Source organism: Sorex fumeus, unplaced genomic scaffold (assembly GCF_029834395.1).
Source record: "Sorex fumeus unplaced genomic scaffold, SorFum_2.1 ptg000350l, whole genome shotgun sequence".
Lineage (NCBI taxonomy): Eukaryota > Metazoa > Chordata > Mammalia > Eulipotyphla > Soricidae > Sorex > Sorex fumeus.
The window spans coordinates 69,810-91,285 of NW_026606406.1; the positions used below are offsets into that span (position 1 = coordinate 69,810).

Sequence of the window (21,476 nt, forward strand, 5' to 3'; positions counted from 1 at the left end):
GTAAAATGAGGCTAGAATACCTGCAATGAGATGCTTTTTTCATTTAAGATTTCTTTTCCGTGGTTGAATTTTCTTTTTAGAACAACTACTTCTGGTCATTAGATTGAATCTGACAGTGTTCTGGATCAACGGTAATTATAGCAAAGCTATTGCATTTGTAAAAATTATTTATTCTCCTACATGTACTTCTTACCCTCTAAATGCTGATGACAGATGTCAAAGAGGCAAAAACCAGCTCAAATGGAAAGACCGTCAAAAAGAGTATCACCTTGTGCTTTCAAATACATTGAAGCATTTCGGTGTACAATAGTCCTTTCATTTGACATTTTTAACAAGATGCTGATACAGTGCAGCAAATATGCAAAGTCTTCTTTCACACAGTCTGTGAAGAAGACAGCTAATTTTTTTCAGTTCTGAGATACAAATGATTTAAAAAGAAATCAGGATGAACAAGTTTCAAAATGCAGAGTGTTCTGTGCATGAGTCCATTTTCTTTAATCTCTGAAAGAATAAAGTGGTAAGAAAACAAGACAAGATCTCCTGCTGCACTCTGATCTTCTCCACTGTGCTGGCCCAGACTCTATTCTGGCTTGGAAGGATGCAGGTGTTTCTTTACGGTGCCAACCTCCCAGTGGGTGAGCTGTTCCTCTGGCAGGTAGAGGCAGATGCTGCATAACTTGAAGATATTACCTTTATTTTTTGGAGTCTGCAAATGCTGTTGGTCGATAAAGAGAAACACTGACTGGTTGGGATTGTTGACAACAATTCCAGTCTTGTCCTTGTGGCTCAGTACATGCAGAAAGTGTTTTTCATAGTCACAGTGATGAAACTCAAATTTGGCATGAATGAGACGAAAAGGCTCATCAGATTCCTTCCAACTAGAAAACAGTAGACAGACAATTTTTTTCAATAACATTCTAAGGCCACAGAATGAAATACATCTCCTGAGTACAGTCAATGACATCCCTTCTCACAGACTGGTATCGAGGAGCAGGAAGCTGGACCACATCCTCCTTTAAAAGCTCTATGGAACTTTCCAAGGAATAGCTGGAATCCCGCACACCTTTTAGGATATTTTCTTATAATTATTCGTCATGACTGGTTTGACCTCAGACACTTCAAAACCTGCTGATTTTTTTCTTCTTCTCCTTGAATGCAAAGGTAATATACATCTTGAAGTCAAACTGGTCAGCTAGAGCTTCTTTTTCTTTCTAAGCTGAGCATATAGTCTGTACAGAGCTTGTTTCTTCTACACGGACTCATCTTCACCATCTAGTCCGGCCCCAACAGAAAGAGACAGTGAGAGAGAAAGACAGAGAGAGACAGAGAGAAAGATACCGCCACTCCTCCAATAAGAAACTAGGAATAGTTCTCAAAAGCCAGAGTTTGAAAACAGGATTTGAAAACGGAAGTCCCTGGTTAGATGCTCAGTACCCTGTGGTCCCATGAACACTGCCAGCAACAACCTTTCACACCAAACCTGAAGTAGCTCCTGAGAACTAATAGGTGTGACCTCAAATCAAAAGCCAACGTTTGAAGTCATGGTTCCCACCACCAATTGAATGAATGTTCACAGCGCATTATATACTTAGGACCAAATCTTTGCTGGAATAAAAAACTAGCCACGATAACCCTGTGTGCATATTTCTGAGAATAAGACCTTCCTTGGGTCTAGAGTGATAGTGCAGTGGATAGAGCATTTGGTCCCCAAGGAACTGCTCAGAGTTGTTCCTGAGTTACAGAGCCAGGAGTAACCTCTGAGCATTTCCAGTCTGCTTCCCCGACGAAAATAGAAATGAAGAAAGCCCCCCAAAACACGGCTATAGAACGAAGAGCTGGAGTGCAGGCTTTGTGTCTGGGTTTAGTCTTGCACTGCATGGTTCACTCAGCACTGCCGGGAGTAATCCCAGACCACAGAGCTAGATTAGTCCGTGAACAATATGAGGTTCAATCCCTGGGGCAACCCATATGGTCTCATGAGCAGTACCAGGAGTAAATCTTGAGTGCGTAGCCAGGAGTAAGCCCTGAACATTGCCAGATGTGACTAAAAAAACAAAATCATAAGTACTTAGACCACCTGAAATAGAGCTGCGGGCAGGTCCTACAAGACACATTCCAGAGGAAGCTATTGCTGTCCCAAGGGATGGCAGATGACAACTCCATGTGAGATTCTTCCTCTGCAGCCACGCCAGTGAGAAGAACAGCTGTGAAGGTGGAAAACAATGAGATTGCTGGTTCTGACCCTGTCTAGGACTATGCGGATGGATGTGCTTATGCCTTACTTGATGCTGTTAATGTTCATTCATTTTCCCTTTCTCTTCCCTTTTCACTGTTGTAATGACCAGGATTTGCAGTGCTCCCACAGTTGGTTATGGTATTCACTGGGGTTACACGCATTTTGTTGTGGCATCTGCACACACTTGGATGCAGTGCACCACAGGTCATGTGGACTTGCTGAATCAAGCATCTTTCTAGTGTGGGAAGAACTACATCAGAGGAAGTGGGTGGGGGCTGGGGAAGGGACAAGGGACAGTCTGGAGTGAAGTGAGCGTGGGCAAGGAGGATCAGGGCACTCCTATGCCACTGTTCAGCAGCATAAGGACTCCATAAATTTCAAAGTGGATCCAGTCAATGGGTTTGCTGTGGTGCTATATCCAGGCTGGGGTGCCCACCTAATATAAAGGATCTTGAGTCAGGGTGTTTAGTGTGAATTCCCGGAGGTGACTGAAATGACTGGCAAGTTGGCTTCAAAGGGTCATTGAGAATAGAGAGCCGCAGGCCTGAGTCTGTTCTCAGTCATCGGGGTTCTAAGACACACGCCAAGAGAGGTGAAAAGACACAAGAAAGTACTGGCCGCTGGCCTCTGGCACTGAGTAAATCCCATCTCCTTCAAAGCCCGTGAACCAGCTGCCAGCATGGCTGGTGCATTCTCACTCTCCAGGCTGTAGGCCTTCCCTGACATCCCAGGCTGACACAGGGCCCTCCTGGGCATCGCCTCTTGATTTCCTGTGTGAATTCATCAGCATCTCCTTCATCATTTTGATTCCATGCTAATGATAAGCTTTCTCACAGAAGGTAAGCTCTGGAAGAGCAGGAATCGCACCTGCCTGTTCACCACAGCAACCTCAGAACCTACACAACCCAACACTCCGTTAACATGGAGAGGAGGGGGTAGCGGTCCCTCCTGGTTCTGTACTCGGGGGTCACTCCTGGTGATGAAGATATGCTGTGCTAAGGACAAAACTGTGTGCGAAGCAAACCTCTTCACCTCTCTCGAGCCACTCGTTGAACATGTAATAAATACTGTTGAATTAATCAAATTGTTATTCTGGGTTGCTTTTCCAATGGACTCGTTTCCATTTTGTATAGCCCCCATCATCAATATGTTGGCCCCTTGGTCTTACCATTTATGTTATTTTCATCTGAGGTCGGACCCTGACTGAGAAATGTTTTACTAGGCTAAGGATGTTTTTATAACTTTTTCTCCCCTCTGCTGGCCAAGGAGTTTTGATCATCATCTTTAAAAACATTTTGTGATGGGGGAGAATTGGGCTATACCCGAAGCTGCTCAGGGCCTACTCCTTATTCCTTCGCTCAGGGCTTCCTTCTAGAGGTACTCATGGGACCACATGTGGTGCCAGAAACCGAAGTGAGATTAGAAGCAGGTATGGCAAGTGCCTTGCCCCCTCCACATCTCTAATCCTAGATACATCTTCTCCATGAACACTCTAAGATATCTACTCTGTCACTGTCATCCTGTTGTTCATTGATTTGCTCGAGCGGGCCCCAGTAACGTCTCCATTCGTCCCAGCCCTGAGAGTGTATCAGCCTCTCCTTACTCGTCCTTCCCAACGGTGCCTTATGGGAGGCTCTTTCAGGGTCAGGGCAATGAGACCCACTATTAGAACATTTACTCTAGGTAAGTTAAAGTTGAATTTGGGCCTAAGAGAAAGAACACAGTGGCTAAGGCACTTGTCTTGCACACAGCCAATCGGCTTCAATCCCCAGCATCCCATATGGTTCCCTGAGCCCCCGCCAGGAGTGATTCCTGAGTGCAGAGACAGGAGTAATCCCTGAGCACCACCGGGGGTGGCCCCAAAGCAAAAATCAAACCAAGAAAAACCTGAAGGGGGTTATGCGATTTATCAAAGTCTGTAGCAAAGCTGAGTAAACTGAATTTTGTTAACTGAGCAGCAGTGCTCATGCTGCTAAGGGTTTTACAGGAAAGAGGAGAAGGTGAAAAAAAGAACTTAGAAGAAGAGGGGCTGTAACTCCGACTCTTTCTGGTGGCACTAAGGAGACATGAGGTTCTGGAGATCAAGTCTGGGGTTGCTGCATGCTGAGCTGAGCATCCACCCTGGAGAGCTCTCTCTCTCTCTCTCTCTCTCTCTCTCTCTCTCTCTCTCTCTCTCAATCTCTCTCTGCCCCTGGCACTTTTTAATGCTCTGACATCTGCCTCATGCCAGCTGTTTTAGCATATTCAAAATTAACTGTTGCTTTCTGAAATTCTGATTTTTAAAAAATTTCTATTAGTAAAACACCATGAGGTACAGTTGTAGACTTACAAATGTTTGTGATTGAGTTTCAATTATACAGTGATCAAGTACCCATCCCTCCACCAGTGCCCAATTTCCACCACCATGGATCCCAGTATCCCTTCCCCCCCCCATTGCCCCTCCCCCCCACCCTGCCTCTGTGGCAGGGCATTTCCTTTTGTTCTCTCTCTCCTTTTCAGTGCTGTGGTTTTCAAAAGACGCATTGAGTGACAATCATGTTCGATCTATAGTCTACTTTCAGCATGCTTCTCCCATCCTGGGAGGATTCTCCTATCACTAATCTAATCATCTAATCTTTGATAAAGGAGCAAGAAATGTGAAGTGGAATAAGGAAAGCCTCTTTAACAAATAGTGCTGGCAAAACTGGATGGCTACATGCAAAAAAAATGGACTTAGATCCTGCCTAACACCGTGTACAAAATTAAGATCAAAATGGATTGAAGACTTCAACATCAGACCTGAATCCATAAGGTACATTGAAGACAAAGTTGCAAAACCCTCCATGACATTGAAGCTAATGGTATCTTCAAAGATGTCACATCACTGGCCAAGCAAGTGAAAACAGAGATAGACAAATGGGACTATTTTAAACTAAGAAGCTTCTGCACTTCAAAAGAAACAGTGACCAAAGTACAAAGACAGTCTACAGAAAGGGAAAGGATATTTGCCCAATACACATCCAACAAGGGGTTGATATCAAGGATATATAAAGTACTAGTTGAAGTCCACAAGTAGAAAACATCCAACACCATCAAAAAATGGGGAGATGAAATAAACAGACACTTTCTCAAAGAAGACATTGAATGGCAAAAAAGGTACATGAGAAAATGCTCTACATCATTAATCATCAGAGAGATGCAGATCAAAACCACAATGAGATATCATTGCACACCACAGAGACTGGCCCACATCCAAAAGAACAAAAGCAATCAGTGCTGGCGCGGATGTGGCGAGAAAGGGACCCTCCTTCACTGCTGGTTCAGCTGACTGGTTCAGCCCTTTTGGAAAACAGTATGGACGATTCTCAAAAAATTAGAAACTGAGCTCCCATTTGACCCAGCAATACCACTCCTGGGACTATATCTCAGAGAGGCAAAAAAGTATAGTCGAAGTGACATCTGCACCTGTTTGTTCATTGCAGCACTCTTTACAATAGCCAGAATCTGGAAAAAACCTGAGTGCCCCAAAACAGATGACTGAAATTCTGGTTTTAAAGAAGAAACAGGAATTATGACTTCTTTCTTTTCCCACAGCTTTCTTCCCGCACAGCTCAGACTTCCCTTTCATCCCTTCTCCCTTCTATGCCCTTTGTGTAAATTTCAAGCAAAAATTAGAATGTTCTTACAGGATTCTGGATGAGAATATCTGGTGCTGGGTGAGTATCAGATCATCCAAGAAAAGTTACTTCCAATAGATGAAAAGTAATGAAAGAGAAGTCACAAAAATTTAAATCTGTCCCTTCCAAAGGGAGCGCTTGAATTCCAGAGATGCATATGATTATGTCAGCAGAAGGGAGGACATTCAGAAATGGAGTAGAAAGCATCCAAATGATAGCAACCCCTATATAAAAAGAAACAGTGTTGGGAAATTGACAACCTCCCATCTTGGTACTTGAGGGAAAACTGTGATTTATGTTCTTGAGTTTTCAGGACCTATGGGAGAGCAGGCCTGCATGCTGACTCAGGTCCCAATCCCAGCACCCCGTATGATCCCCCAAGCACTGCCAGGAGTGCACCCTGAGCTCAGAGTCAAGAGTAAGCCCGAAGCACTGCAGGTATGGCCCAATCTCCCCTCCATCAAATCCCCCCGTTCTTGTAATAATATGAAGGTCACACTTAAGTCTAAAACCGGTCAGGATGTAGGTCAGCAACAGAGCATTTGCCTTGCACGTGTGAGAGCCTGAGTTTGATTTCCAGGAATACAAAAGTAACAAACAAAAAACATAAGCAAGAGACTATAGATAAAAGACTCAGCTTAAAATCTCAAGTTTTCAGAACTCATATTCTTCCAAGTGCATCTCCGAACCCCACTGCAAGACGTGACTCATACATACAAAGTCCACAAAGAAATGGGAAATTACCCTGGTTTCAAGCACAAACAATTCTTCTGACATACTAAAGTGTTCCCTAAGTGAAAGTGAAAAGAAGACTCCAGGAGAAAGCCTTCTTCAAAACTAACTCAGAAATCACCACAAAGGCCTCCGACTGCCTGCTTTGGGTCTGACAGAAGTAGGGGCACCACTTTCTCCTTTTTCCAAAATCGGTTTCAGGCTGGTCCCTGGAATGTCTAGTGCAGGACTGCTTTGTTTGCCTTCTTTGCGACAATACTTCAGAGGCTGGAAGCCCAGTTAGAATGGAAGGGAATCATTCCTACACCACACATTTCTCCCACTGTTGTCTGGGGGAGTAAGGGTGATTTGTGCCTGTAATGCTCTGTCTGTGCTTGAAAACTAGGGTGCCCATTAGAGCAGGAGTGACAGAGGAGAAGGATTTCTGGTTTTTCACGCAATATTGAGTGTGTAACTCGTGTTGTACAGAATTCAGAAAGCAAAGGAAATTCCCCCAAATTATACCCGTTTTGTAAATCTTTTCGTAAAATTTAAAATTTTTAATGACTGATGTTTTAGAAGTTTCATTCTGAAACAAATTCCCACTATAACAAGCTTTAAAGGTGAAAAAATATAAAGGTGCTAGGGACTTAAAAACAATGGGGAAAAAAACCAGAGAAAAGACCATTATTAAATGTTATTAAATGCTCACCCTCTGCTATTTAAAATTCTTAGAGAAATGGGCCCAGGGAGAGATGGAAACGCCCACATCGCCATCACGTGGGGATTAGGTGGAACTACTGCAGCCCGACTTGTCCCAGGCTTCAGATTTCCTAACCCTCAGCTCAGATAGAGAAGGGAGCACCAAATAAAGGGTGTTGGGAGGATCCACCCAGGATGGGAGAAGCATGCAGAAAGTAGACTATAGACCAAACATGATTTCCACTCAATGCCTCTTTTAAAAACCACAGCACCCGAAAGGAGAGAGAGAACAAAAGGGAATGCCCTGCCAAAGAGGTGTGTGTGTGGGGGGGATGGTGGGGAGGGATGCAGGGATCCGTAATGGTGGAAAATGGGCACTGGTGGAGGGATGGGTACTTGATCAGGGTATAATCAAAACACAAGCACAAAAATTTGTAAGTCTACAACTGTACCTCATGGTGTTTCACTAATAAAAATTAAAAAGAAAAATGTTCTCAGCACAAGAAAAGAATTTAACTATATGTAGTGACATACATTAACTAGACTTACTCTCTAAATTATTTTAAAATGTACACAAATACTGAATCATTGTGTTATATACAGAAATCAATAGAAAAGTGTATGTGAGCCTTAATTATATTTTATAATGATATTTCACATTATAGCACAGTGGTAGGGCGTTTGCCTTGCACGCAGCAAACATGGCCAACCCACGTTCGATTCCTCCGCCCCTCTTGGAGAGCCCGGCAAGCTACCGAGAGTATCTCACCCACACGGCAGAGCCTGGCAAGCTCCCTGTGACGTATTCGATATGCCAAACACAGTAACAACAAAGTCTCCAATGGAGACGTTACTGGGCCCGCTCGAGCAAATCGACGAACAACGGGAGGGCCTTTACCTTTAAATGATATTTCAGTATATCCTACAATAAATGATACCTTGTTTTAGTTTCTGTAAAAAAAGAGACGTCGTGCCCTTTTCTTTGCTTCAAAGCTAGGTAGCATTGTAGCACTGTCCTCCCTTCACAGATTTTCTCCAACAGGCACCGGTAACGTCTCCATTGTGAGACTTGTTGTTTCTGTTTTTTGGTATATCAAATATGCTATGGGTAGCTTGCCAGGCTCGGCCGTGAAGGCGGGATACTCTCAGTAGCTTGCGGGGCTCTCCAAGAGGGACAGAGGAATCAAACCCGGGTCAGCCACGCGCAAGGCAAACGCCCTACCTGCTGTGCTATAGCTCCAGCCCAGTGGATCACAGCCAGTTACAGATTTCAGTGTTAGGTATAGGGTCATTAGGAAACAAGTAAGCAGTTTGGCCGTTGCAGCGGGAGCAGAGCGGTTAAGGGCTCTTTGTTTGCATGCATGGGACCCAGATCCTTTCGTACATTCCCCATACAGTTCTACAGCCATTCCGAAGTGATTCTTGAGTGCAGAGTCAGGAGAACCCCCTGAACATATCCATGTGTGGCCCCAACCATAAACAAACAAACAAGAAAATGAAAACAAAGCAGTCTCAGATGCTTGATGGCGAACTCCCTCATTCTGAGCTGGATCTTCCTCCATCCCCCACATCTTTATAGAAGAGGGTTGGGGCACCCTCACAATGTGGGTGGAGTGTGGGTTGTCCCTTGTAGGAAACATTCAAAGGGCACAGCCGCAGACATCGAAGGTGGGTTCAGAATTTTATTGCTCAGAGCGAAGAGAACAAAAAAAGAAAAGAGCCTTGCTTTGCTTCTTCCAGACCAGGTTCCAACCCCTGCAACCCTTCTTGTCCAGAGACCAAGCTGGGGCAACCCACCCGGGCACCCCGAGGAGATTCAGATATGTACCCCACAAAAGTCTGAAGGCGGGAATCGGACCTTGGTCACCCGCGGGAAAGACAAGCACCCGCGACACTCTCCTATCGCTGCACCTGTGGAAGCTGTGTGCTTAATGACCCCATACTTAACACTGAAGGAAACCCAAGGGAGGAAAATTCTTAAGAGAAAGGGGTCTGTGGAGGGGCAAAAACGCGGCACACCGCCATCTCGTGGCAGTTAGGCTGAACTACCGCGGCCCGACTTCTTCCATGCTTGATTTCCAGCCCTTTGCTTCAATATGGGGTCATCAAGCAGGCAGCTTGGGCGGCTGCAGCAGGAGCAGAGCGGTTAGGGCTCTGCCTTGCAGACACAAGGCCCTGGTTCTTTCTTTGGCTCCCCATACAGTCCCACCGTCATGATGGAGCGATTCCTGAGTGCAGAACCAGGAGAAGCCCTGAGCGTTTCTGGGTTTGTGACCCCCAAACTATGAACAAGTCAAATAACATGGACACAGCCTCAGTTCGTGATGGTGGATTCCCTCACCCCAACTTGGGGGACTCTGAGCTGTATCTTGCTGTATCCCTGACCCTTATTCCTTGTAGAGGAGAGTTGGGACACCCTCAGAACATGGGGTGGTGGTGTGTGGGGTTGACTATAATTGGAAACCTTTCCAAAGGGCTGGATCAAAGGCAGAGCAAAGTGGGTATAGACCATTTTTTGTTCACCTCAATGAGTAAAGCAAAACACATAAAAAATAAACTTAATTAAAATAAGCAGAAGTTCATGGCTAACTTTAATAGCAAGCACTTATAAGGGTCCCCAGAACCCCGCGAACCCACATCAAACCCCCAAATAAAATAATTCTTGGAAGAGTGAGTGGTGTATTTAGAATTTCCAGGGAAGGAGGTTGCCTGGTCTTTGGCTCATTATCACTGTTTTAATCAAAATTCTTTTTAACCTACTCCCATTTCTCTGATGGTAGGCAATCTCACCCCAAACTTTTGGAGATCCTGAAGTTGAATCTAACCTCTGTCACCATCCTTCACAGACTTGGGACTTCTCATGTATATAGGAAGCCCCAAATTCTCTGCGATAGGGAAAGATGGCACCCTTGGAAAAGTGGAGCGTAGGGGTGTGGGGGTGATAGACTGGAGACCTGTAAAAATGGTTGATTTGGAGAGATCATACTATGGTATGGCACAATCGTCTACTGTGCTCACCCTGGGTTCTGTCTCAGCACCATATCATACCCCTGAGCCCACCAAGAAGCTGTTGGGGCCACCCACAGCCCACAGTAAATAAAGCCAGAGACTAGCTTGGCCAGTCAGTGCGGGGGACTAAGGAGAGGGACAAGGGTGCAACTCCACTGTGCAGAAATTCTTTTTTGTTTTATTAATCAGAAATTCTGAGGATCCTGGGAGGTCTAGTTCTGGAGGAAAGTCGGGACTAGGGTTGGACATTTCTTAGAGGAATGTCCCTGGGGAGGGGAGGAAACGCCCCACAGCGCCCTCTCGTGGTGCATCGGCGGAAGAGCCGTGGCCAGGCTTTCCTGCCTGAAGATTTCCAGCCCTTGGGTTTGCTTCCATATTAACCTGCGGGTCACAAAGAATCAAGAAGGCGGCCTCAGGCCGTGCAGCGGTAGCCGAACATTGAGGGCGTTTGACTCGCATGGGGCGATCCCTGTGTCAGGATGAACCCAGCAGCCTGGCCAGTGCTTTGCCCGAAGTAGAATCTCTCCCTCTAAGCCCGTTCGCAAACAGTTCCTGTCGCGGTCATCCCCACACCTCGCGGTTTTCCGTAGAGGAAGGAGCTGGAAGCAAGACTCAGCTCGGCACCCCCAAGTTCGGCGTGAAGGAATGCGCCGCGAAAGTCGCATTCTGTTTGCTTGTGTTTTGCGGACCACACGGGCGGTATTCGAGGGTTATTCCTGCCCCTGCACTCAGGAATCACTCCTGACTGTGCTGGGGGAACCTATGGGTTGATCGCCCCATACAAGACCAGCGCCTTCGTGGCTCACTGTTAGATCCTTGACCTTTGATCCTTCATGACCCCGTATTAACACTGAAGCAAAGAAAATTTTTTCTGTTTTTCCCTTTTTGGGTCACACCCGCAATGCACAGGGGTTCCTCACGGCTTTGCACTCAGGAGTTAAGTCCTGGCAGTGCTCCGGGGACCATATGGGATGCTGGGAATCGAAGCCGGTGGACCCAGGTACCGGGCAAACGCCTTACCCGGGTACTAGAGCTCCAACGCAGGAGCTGGAAATCTTAAACTTGGGAATAGCCGCCCCGGTAGTTCCGCCTAGCCGCCACGTGATGGCGCTAGGCGAGGGCGTTTCCGTCCCTCCTCAGGACCGTGTCTCTAAGAATTTTCCACCCTTGGGTTTGCTTCAGTGTTAAGTATGGGGTAATTAAGGGTCAAACGCAGCTTTGACAGGCAGCAGTTGGATAGCCATGCGGATACTTGTGTTTCATGCGGGTGAACAGGGTTCGATTCCCACCTTCAGACTTTTGTGGGGTACATAGCTGAATCTCCTGGGGAGGTTCAGGTGGGTTCCCCAGCTTGTTCTCTAGACAAAGAGGGGTGCAGGGGGTTGATCCTTGTCTGGAACGAGCAAGGCAAAGTTTTATATATATATATATTTTTTTTTTTTCTTCGCTCTGAGCAAGAACAGTTCTGAACCCACTTTGTGATGTCTGTGAACGAGCCCTCTGGATGTTTCCTGCTATGAGCAACACACACTCCATCACCCCACAATCTGAGGGTTCCCCAACCCTCTTCTACAAGGACGTGGGCGATGGACGAAGATACAACTCAGAATCCCTCAAGGGAGGGAATTCGCCATCAAGGACTGCTTTGTTTTAATTTTCCTGTTTGATTGTTTATGGTTGGGGACACACCAAAAGATGCTCAGGGCACTCTCAGGAATGCCGCCGGGCACGACTCGAGGGCCATATGGGAAGCCAAGTGACAGACAACGGTTCTGTGAATGCAAGGAAAGTGTCCTAACCGCTAACCTACTGCTGCACCGCCCGAAGCTGCCTGCTTGATCCTAATTACCCCAGGCCTAACACTGAAGCAAGCCCAAGGGTGGAAAATTCTTAGAGAAAAGGGCCTGGGAGGGATGAAAACGCCCCACAGCGCCATCTCGTGACCCGGAACGAACTCCCAGCCTCCATTTTTCTTGCTTGAAGTCAAAAATTGGTTTGGTTTTGTTTGGGTTTTGGGAGTCACACCTGGTTATGCTCAAGGGTTACTCCTGGCTCTGCGCTCAAGAATTACACGTGGCAGTGCCACGCCCCAAAGTCACAGCAGCTGCCCTGCAGCAGCCAACCTAGGTTCACCCTCAGCATCCCATAGCGTTCCCCAAGCACCGCAAGGAGTGATCCCTGAGCACAGAGCGAGGAGTACCCCTGAACACTTCCTGGTGTGGTCGCCAAACAAAAGAAAACAAAGCAAAAACAGCTTACCAAATCCATTGACTTAGGAGGAAAATGCTGCTCAGATGTGGAAAACCAAGCATTCTGGCCATGATTGGTGGTGATTAGAAATCATTATTGGTAGGATAAATAGTAAGTTGCAGACAGAGAAGGAATTCTGATAACACGCTATTTGGTTTCGTGGTGAGAGTACTTTAAATGCTTATAATATTTCTGTAATGATCCAAATTCATGTTTCATTTAACTAGACATGTTATGTTTCTTGGAAAAGAAAGGGTTAGAACTGGATAAAAATTCAAAGGTCTCAGCAATTCAATTTTCCCTCATGGATTGTAGTGTACATTTTTTGTTTTGGGATTTTTTTAGTTTTATTTATTTATTTTTTGCTTTTTGGGTCACACCCAGCGATGCTCAGGGGTGACTCCTGGTTCTGCACTCAGGAATTACTCCTGGCGGTGCAGGGGAGACCAAATGTGATGCTGGGGATCAAACCCAGGTTGGCCGCCTGCAAGGCCAACTCCCTACCTGTTGTGCTATTGCTATTGCTCCGGCCCCTGTAGTCTATATTATTTTCTGATACATGTTCAAAGATTTATGTACCAAAAAAGTCACTACATCATTGAACAAGAACTGACAAAGAAAGACAACATAAGTCACCATCAGTTGGAAAGTGCTTAAACAGCTGGTTAAGTGAAGCATTGCTAAAGCATCAACAGTCAATCCAGCCCCCCGTCCCTCCCCCGGTGCGCGGCCCTGCGGAGCCAGCCAACTGGCCAGGCTCCCCTTCCTGGCCATAACGGGCGGGCGAGCTGCCCTGAGGAGGCGGGGAGGGGACGGCTGGGCTGGCGGGTGGGCGGGCGGGCACACGATAATAAAGAACTTCTGAGTGCCCCCCAACTGCATGCGCTTGAGCACGCAGTCCGACCTGGCCTTCTTCAGGTTCCCGCGGGACCAGGCCAGGTGCCAGAAATGGGTGGAGAATTGTAGAACAGCAGACTTAGATGGTAAAACACCAGATCAACTAAATAAACATTATCGATTATGTGCCAAACACTTTGAGACCTCTACGACCTGTAGAACTCTAAGTAATAGATACATTTTGCAAAAGTAGAAAATGAACGCTATGAAAATGGACGGAAGTGTCTCAAAGCTTACCTGAGCAACACTTTGAGAGACCAGGGGTCGAATAACTGGGCTTTGCTTAATATAAATTTTGATATAAAACATGATTTGGATTTAATGGTGAACACATATATCAAACTCTACACAACTAAGTCAGAGCTTCCTGCAGATAATTCAGAAACCATTGGAAACACCGAAGAGATTTTAAAATAGGGTTTATCTTCCATTTGAAAGCATCTTACAGAAAAGCTATGTTGTATGTAGGCCACCCAGTCACTGACTGTCTTGACCAGTAGGTCTCCCATTGAGTATGTTCATTTGTACTCCTATTTAAGTGGCTCCAGTTTGAATTCCTGCTTTGGAGACCGAACTGTTCTAAAATATAGCATTGAAAGTGTCACATCACATTTCAGTGTGAAGTCTGCTAGTGGCTCTAGAGTTGTTTTTAGTTATTTTAGACATAACATTATCACTGTGGATGCGATATGTGGGTATGGAGTTACCAGTTCCTTGAAGAAATAAATTGGAGGTTGTGTGGGAGGAATTCATTTTTAAAATGTTACGTTAAAGCTCACAACTGACCTTTGACTGATAAGAGTTCTAAGTGTTACTGCTCAAAACCTGTACTGGACAATTAAGAGTATTACCAGAGAAACTTGAGCTTGCCAAAGTGTAGATTTTAAGTGAAGATTTTGTCTTTAGCAAGTGAACTTAAAGAAACAGACGAGTCTGCCATTGTTGTTCCATAACTGGTTGTTGCTGTTTGCATTCCTTTGTTGAGCCTACAGAAGCTTTTAGCAAGTGTATCTTGAACTTGTGTTTCATGGTCAAGATAGGATCAGAGGCCATGGATACTGACAACTGATTTGTTTTGCTTTCAAGTCTGTTCTCCATGACTATTATCTACTGCCTCCTCTTGATTTATAAGTAAAACTAGGAGAAGACACAAGAATTATTGTTTTGTGGGCTTCTGGGAATTAAATGAAAATATTGCAGTTAATTTTGGTGAAGGAAATCAATTTTGTATAGTTTATTTCAACCTAAATAAAATGTGAATTTTGTTTTTAAAAAGTCAATCTAATAGATTCTAACATGAAGTCTCTTCACTTAAGAAACTGAAACAAAAGATGAACAAATTGAAGACTAGCACTAAATTGGAAAGTAAAATCAATTCAAATATCACCCTACAAACAGGTGAAAACATCAAATCTTGTGCGGGGACACAGACTCGAGGGGTATACTCAACGAATGGAGTTTTTGGATAAGAATTGGGATCATCAGGCTAGGGATAAGTTAGAGACTAAATCTGTACTACATACCATTTTGTCACTTGAAATATCATTCTAGAAGTAATATAAGAACTGTGGTGGAGGGTCCTGGACACTTTGACAGTGGTGAAGGTGCAGTGACTTTGGACAACAGTGCCATACAGTTAAATGCTATTAAGGTATTGAAACTATTTAGGTTTAACAATACAGGTGAAACTAAACTATAAAATGAGATGAAATGTTATGCTCAGCAATAATTACAATTTAAATGAATAACTTGAACATCTCAAAGAAATGGAAACATAAATAATACAGCTGTGAACCATGAAAGATCAGCACTCGTGTCCTCACTCCTTAGCCTATAGATTGAAAGATAAGCATTTACGTACATCACATCCAGTGTCAGCACAAGCAAGGTTATAGCTGGAATCATTAAGCCTTAGGTAATCTCCCTTGACCATCCTCATTTGAGTTACCCAAGTCTGCAGGGTGCTTTAGTGAGAGAATACATTTCAGGAACAGTAAATACACCTGAATCCTATCACACTTGGTTTAGAAAGATGTTATGCCCTGTTCACTTTCCAAGTCCCCTCTCCCCCAGGTGCAAAGCAGCCAAGCAGTTTTACAGAAAGCAATGTTGCAAGTTAGCTGAAGCACGCAAAAATTTGATGCCCTAATATGGATTCTTTCATATCCTTTTCTCTCTGGCTTGTATCACTTAGCACAAGGAACGGAAAAACGAATTAGTCTCTTAAATAGCTCACCTTAACACTATCATCTTAAGCAGCATTCTGTCATTTTAGCATATGGCCTGTAGGTGGCAGCAACAGCATTCTATGGAATCTCCATACTGCCCTTTCAGGGAGCGCATTTCATAGGAGGGTCCGAGTGTTCCTTCCTTCCTTCCTTCCCTCCCTTCCTCCTTCCCTCCCTCCCTCCCTCCCTTCCTTCCTTCCTTCCTTCCCTCCCTTCCTCCTTCCCTCCCTCCCTCCCTTCCTTCCTTCCTTCCTTCCTTCCTTCCTTCTTTCCTCCTTCCCTTTTCTTTCCTCCTTCCCTTCTTTTCTTTCTTAATTTCTTCTTTCTTTTCTTTCTTTCACTCTTCCTTCATTTTTTAAAATTTGTTTCTGTTTTTGTTTGAGGTCCACACATGGTGATGCTCAGGTGTTACTCCTGACTCTGCACTCGGGGATTACTCCTAGCAGTGCTTGGGTAACCATATGGGATTTAGGGAGTCCAGGGTAAGTCACATGGAAGGAAAGTGCTCTGCCCACTCTACTATCTTTCCAGCCCCATATATTTCTTTTCATAAGAATATTTTCTTGAAATATCTACTTATAAATTTATACAAATTTATACTTGAGTGGACTCTAAGTACTCTTGAATATAGTTATGAAAAAAGAAGCTACAAATCTCAGGATGGAAACACTGAAAAAATCTTCAGCAGAATGTGAATGATTGCCCCTCTGCTGTAGAACAATTGGTTTTCAGTTGGTTTTCCTCTCTGTGCCTTTCCAGGTTTTTCTACAAAAATCCTGGCATGCTGACCTCATTCCCTGCCTATCCTGACCAGAGGAGCCTCCTTCAGAGGTCTGGAGCATGGAAGTTGGTGTCCTATGTTACCCAGCATCCAAACACTGGCGATCTCACCAAACACTTCCTTTTCCAAAGTTGGAATGCAAATAATGAAAATGGCATTCGTTTCATAATAGCGTTGTTGAGGCAGATATGGGGAAGGGGGGCGCTACAGGATCTCTTTAGTACTCTTCCAATCCAGAAGCTGATTTTTCATGATGTTAATAAAGCTTATGCTTCAAGACCCCTCGCCTCACTTGAAGTAGTCCCTCTCCAAACATTCAATTTCTGAATACACAGTACTGTGATTTCCTTAGAAGACCCATCACTCCTCTGGTTACAGAATGTACCAGACACTGAGACCCAGTCTAGCCAAAGCTCTGGACAACTTTAATAGCCTTGTATGAGGGCTGCAGTTTTGTACAGTGGGCAGGGCATTTGCCTTGCACACAGCCAAGCTGGACTTGACCCCCAGCATCCCATATGGCTTCCTGAGCCCCACCAGGAGCAATCCCTGAACACAGTGCTAGGAGTAAGCCCTGAACTCAGAACTGACAGAGCCAGGTAAAAGCCCTGAGCACTACAGAGTGTAGCCCCTAAATAAAACAAAAAGAATCTAAAACAAAAACAAAATCCAAAATCATCTTCTCACAAGTTTCTTCAAAAGATGGACAAAGTGCATTAAGCATATTTGCTTTTTATTGGTTGTTCTCTATCTCTGTTTCTCTCTGTCTCTCTCTGTCTCTGTCTCTTTCTGTCTGTCTCTCTCACCTACATTCATCCACAAATAGGTTCTTCCCATCAAAGTAACAGACAAGTCCCTTTTGGCCAGAACATCTTCCAGTAAATCACAAAAAAGATTAACACAAAGAGGAAGAGGAGGGGCACCCGCTCTATGTTCTCTAGACCTTTAAGAAAACATGAGGTTAAAAAAACCCCCAAAAACTTGAGGTTGTTCCTTTGGCCACATACATGCAGATCCACAAGAAAGGTAAACTCGTAGACATAAGGGGAATGGGCATTGTCCCAAAAAAGAATTACTCCAGAAAAGTTTTTTTTTTTTTTTGTAGGAGTACTGCTATTTATTCAGCCACTGATTAGCTGATTGAATTGTGCATGAACTCCACCTTACTTTTTTTTCCATTTTGTATAATTTTATTTATTGAATCACCGTGAGAGCAGTTACAAAGCTTTTGGGTCTAAGTCTCAGTCATACAATGAAACACCCGTACCTTCACCAGTGCCCATTCTCCACCCCCAACAACCCCAGTATACCCCCATACCACACCCTCCCCCTGCCTGTGGGGCAGATGATTTCCACATTACTCTCTATGATCACATTCACTATTTCGATACCAGACCCACCATTATTTGAAATTTTACCCCAACACTCAGATCTGCTGAAAAGGCAACAATAGATAATTTGTTCTATTGCTGGTTATGAATAACATATGATGTCATGTGGCTGCAGTAGGCCCATGTGGTTTTGAAATTCCGAAATTTTAACACTTAAATCTGGAGTGATTTCTGCCAAAAGCCACTGGGTTTAGAGATCTGCTCCTGAGTCTCTGGGATCAGGACCGTTGAGCAGCTTGATGAGGAGCCAGAGAGGCCGTTCGTGGGCGATGACTTGGGGTCTCGTTAGGGTGGGGAGGACAGGCCCGGTTTCCCCCCCCCCCCATCCCGTGAGGCCCAACAAGTTTTCTGCAGGCCCAAGCCTGACTGTCCAATGGCCTCTGGAGGATGACAGCCACAAAAGTTTTTAACTGAGAGCACCTACAATGTTACCTAGCATGCTACTGGCATTGTCATAAACCAACAAGTCAAGGGCCAAACATGACGGAAAGTTAAGGAAATAGTTCACATCCAAGAGAAAGTGACGTTACCAGTCTCTCAATTTTCACTGGAGAATACGATGTGTTTTGCAAATCAAGTCATTTGCAGCACTTACATTACATTCTCTGTACTCTTCTTTGCTGACTTCCTTATAGTAGTGATATCGCTTGGAATATGAGAACTTAGTCCACAGCTCCCTCATTGTCGTTAATCGTATTTCTTGCCTTTGTCTGATTTTGCTTGAGCTCGAGCGGGCCCAGTAACGTCTCTACTGGAGACTTTGTTGTTACTGTGTTTGGCATATCGCATACGTCCCGGGGAGCTTGCCAGGCTCTGCCATGCGGGCGAGATACTCTCGGTAGCTTGCCGGGCTCTCCGAGAGGGGCAGAGGAATCGAACTTGTGTCGGCCATGTTGGCTGTGTGCAAGGCAAACACCCTACTCGCTGTGCTTTGTTTTGTCCTTTTTTCCATGATCCATTACATAGCCTTCTTGAGTCGAGAAGTCTATTTTGTGCTAAGATTGTAATAAACCAACAAGTCAGGGACAAGATTCTTGCCGAGAGAATGACTGTTCATCGTGAGCATATTAAGCACTCTAAGAGATGAGTCAGCTGTCTGAAACAGGGGCAGGAAAATGGTGCGAAAAACAAGGAAGCCAGAAAGAAAGAGACTCTGGCTCAGCTGACGTGCCAGCCTGCTCCACCCAGAGAAACAAAGAGCCAAGATTTCCCATCACTAAAGCTCCTCAAATACACAACCAATCTGGAAAGTGGTTTCCACCAATGCAGTTCTAAGGAGCAGGCTGAAGAGGATGTTTCGAGGCTCTATGCTCCCATGTCATTAGAAATGTTGCCTCTTTTAGGTTGCCCACATTTGGACAGATCAGCTCCTGAGAAGTGAAAATTATCTGTGAGATACTCACTTAGGGGCAGCTAGGATCAGGCTGAAGAAATCTGACACTTGTCTCTAAAGCATGAATTGGAAACTCTTTAAGACGGATGGGGGCCCAAGAGCTAGTCCAGGGCAAGATGCTTTCCTTGTGTGTGGAGGGTTCCTACTTGGATATGGTCCTCTGAGGATCTCCAGGAGTGACCCCTGAACACTGCAAACCAACCTAAAGAACGGGGGTTGGGATAAGGAAGAAAGCTTCACAGCCACAGAAAGGCAGGGCAAAGAATTCTAAAACTAGTGCCACCCCTTTTCAAAGGTAGCAACTGCCTTTGTATATGCTTCCTTCTGTCTCTTGTCTAGAGCAGCCCAACGTAGAACACATCCCAAGAGCTGCTGTGTGTGTGTGTGTGTGTGTGTCTGTTGCCCTGACGGGAGGCGAGCTGCGGGCCCGCTGCTTCGATCCCTGTGCCTGGACGCCCATGGGCTAGAGCACCTGGGCCGCTCGGAGGCGGCGCTGGACCGCGAGCCTCTAGCCTGGACGCGTTGTGCCCGCGGCAGGAGACCCTGGCGGGACCATGGGGGCATCTGGGCTTGCCTGAGGCCCTTAGGAGAGGAGGACACTGAGCATGGGCCGCGGGGGGAGGGGGCGACTCGCGCCCGGCAAGCACATGCAGCCGTGCGAGGGGTTTAAATCCACAGAGTTCTGCTGCTTCGCGACCCCGCCTTTCCCACCCTCACGCCCCGCCCCGCTGCGCCAAGCCACGCTGCCCTCTCAGGGTCGCTCAGTCCCCGCTGTCCTCGCCACCACCCGACGCAGCCGCTGCTCCCGACCCTATCTTCTCTGGTCTTGCTCCCAGCCCTCTCGGCTCCTCTGTACATCCACCTGGGCGACCAGGCTCTGCTCGGGGGAGGAGAGGAGGGAGGGGGATCTTGGGGTCCCCCCGGCGCTCTGCGCCCCATGGCACGGGTTCCCGCGGTGGTGGCCCAGTCAGTCGGCCAGCGACAGGGGCCGCACAGGACGGTAGGCGACCACCGGGTCCCCTCGCCTATGCTGCAGAATCCTGGGGGAGGCGGCGGGAGGGGGGGTCGAAGGTCCAGGGGTGCGGGGGCTGCAGGCAGGTCCTGTTGGGGATGGGGCGGGGCTGTCGAGGTGGGCGTGTGTGGCCTGTCACAGCAGGCAGCCAGCAGCTTGTGGCCAGGCCACTTCAGGCGCCGTCCACCAGCAGATCCTGTTGCCGGAACAAGTGCTCGGGTTTGTGGGCGGGCCCAGGGATGTGGCTCGTTGTGCCCTGCCCGGTCCTCACCTGCAAGACTTAGTCACTGTTGCTCCCCATCCTTTTCTTTTATTCTTTTTTTAAAAAAAATTATTAAAAACCCTTTTGAGCTGCATGTTGTAGCAATGCCCTCCTGGTTTCTGCGGAAACAAATTGAAATCGGTGAGGAGCGGTGGGCGGGGGGGAGGGGGCATTGTTTCTTCCTCGGGACCTTAGCCGACTGCCTTTTTCTTTAAGTCTGTCCCTGGGTTGCCACCTGGACCTTGCAATGGTGAGAGGTCAGTAGCAGGGGGGTGCGAGTGCAGGCGAGCACGAGTACGTGCTTGTCACTGTGTCATGTCACCATATCACTCTCCTCCCACCTGGGGATAGTGCGTCACATGATGCATCACCATTGTCTGCAGTTTCTGTAGTGCCCAAGGATCAGCAGGAGGCTCCGTAGAAACCCCTGGAAAAGAAGTCATAGCCGTGAACACCAGAGAGGAGCACAACCCAAAGCCGTCACCGGAAGTCCCCGCACTGAAGCTGGAAAGGCCCTGACCACCCCGAGGTACGTCTCAGAGTTGCCAGATGCTCCTTCCTCTCCAGGGGACATAAAAGTGGGTTGTGATCTAAGCTGCCCATCACTTTCAGGGAAGGAAAAGCAAGCAGCTGACCTGCTGTCCTTTTTCTTTAACTGAAAATTTTATACTATTTGAGCAGACATATCTAGCCGAATTGATGAAAACTAAGTGTGGGAGCCGGCAAACAGAACACAGGGAAAGAGGGAAAGAGGGCACTGGCCTTGCGCACAGCTATCCTGGTTTGATTTCCTGCATCTATAGGGCCCCCACAGCCCACCAAGAGATTCCCGAATGCAGAATGTGAAGGAAGCCCAGACTCTTACTACTGTTGGATGGGGTCCCAGAACAAAACAAGAACACGCTCAAGAAATGTGAGTTGGGTACTTAGTAGAAATAAGAACCTCTA

At 46.2% G+C, this 21,476-nt stretch overlaps 1 pseudogene; it reads right to left on the bottom strand.

Annotated features, from left to right (window-relative positions):
* Nucleotides 1-580: 580 nt before the first annotated feature.
* On the bottom strand, nt 581-18,543 carry LOC130019002 (uncharacterized protein C6orf62 homolog; annotated as a pseudogene).
* Nucleotides 18,544-21,476: the final 2,933 nt, after the last annotated feature.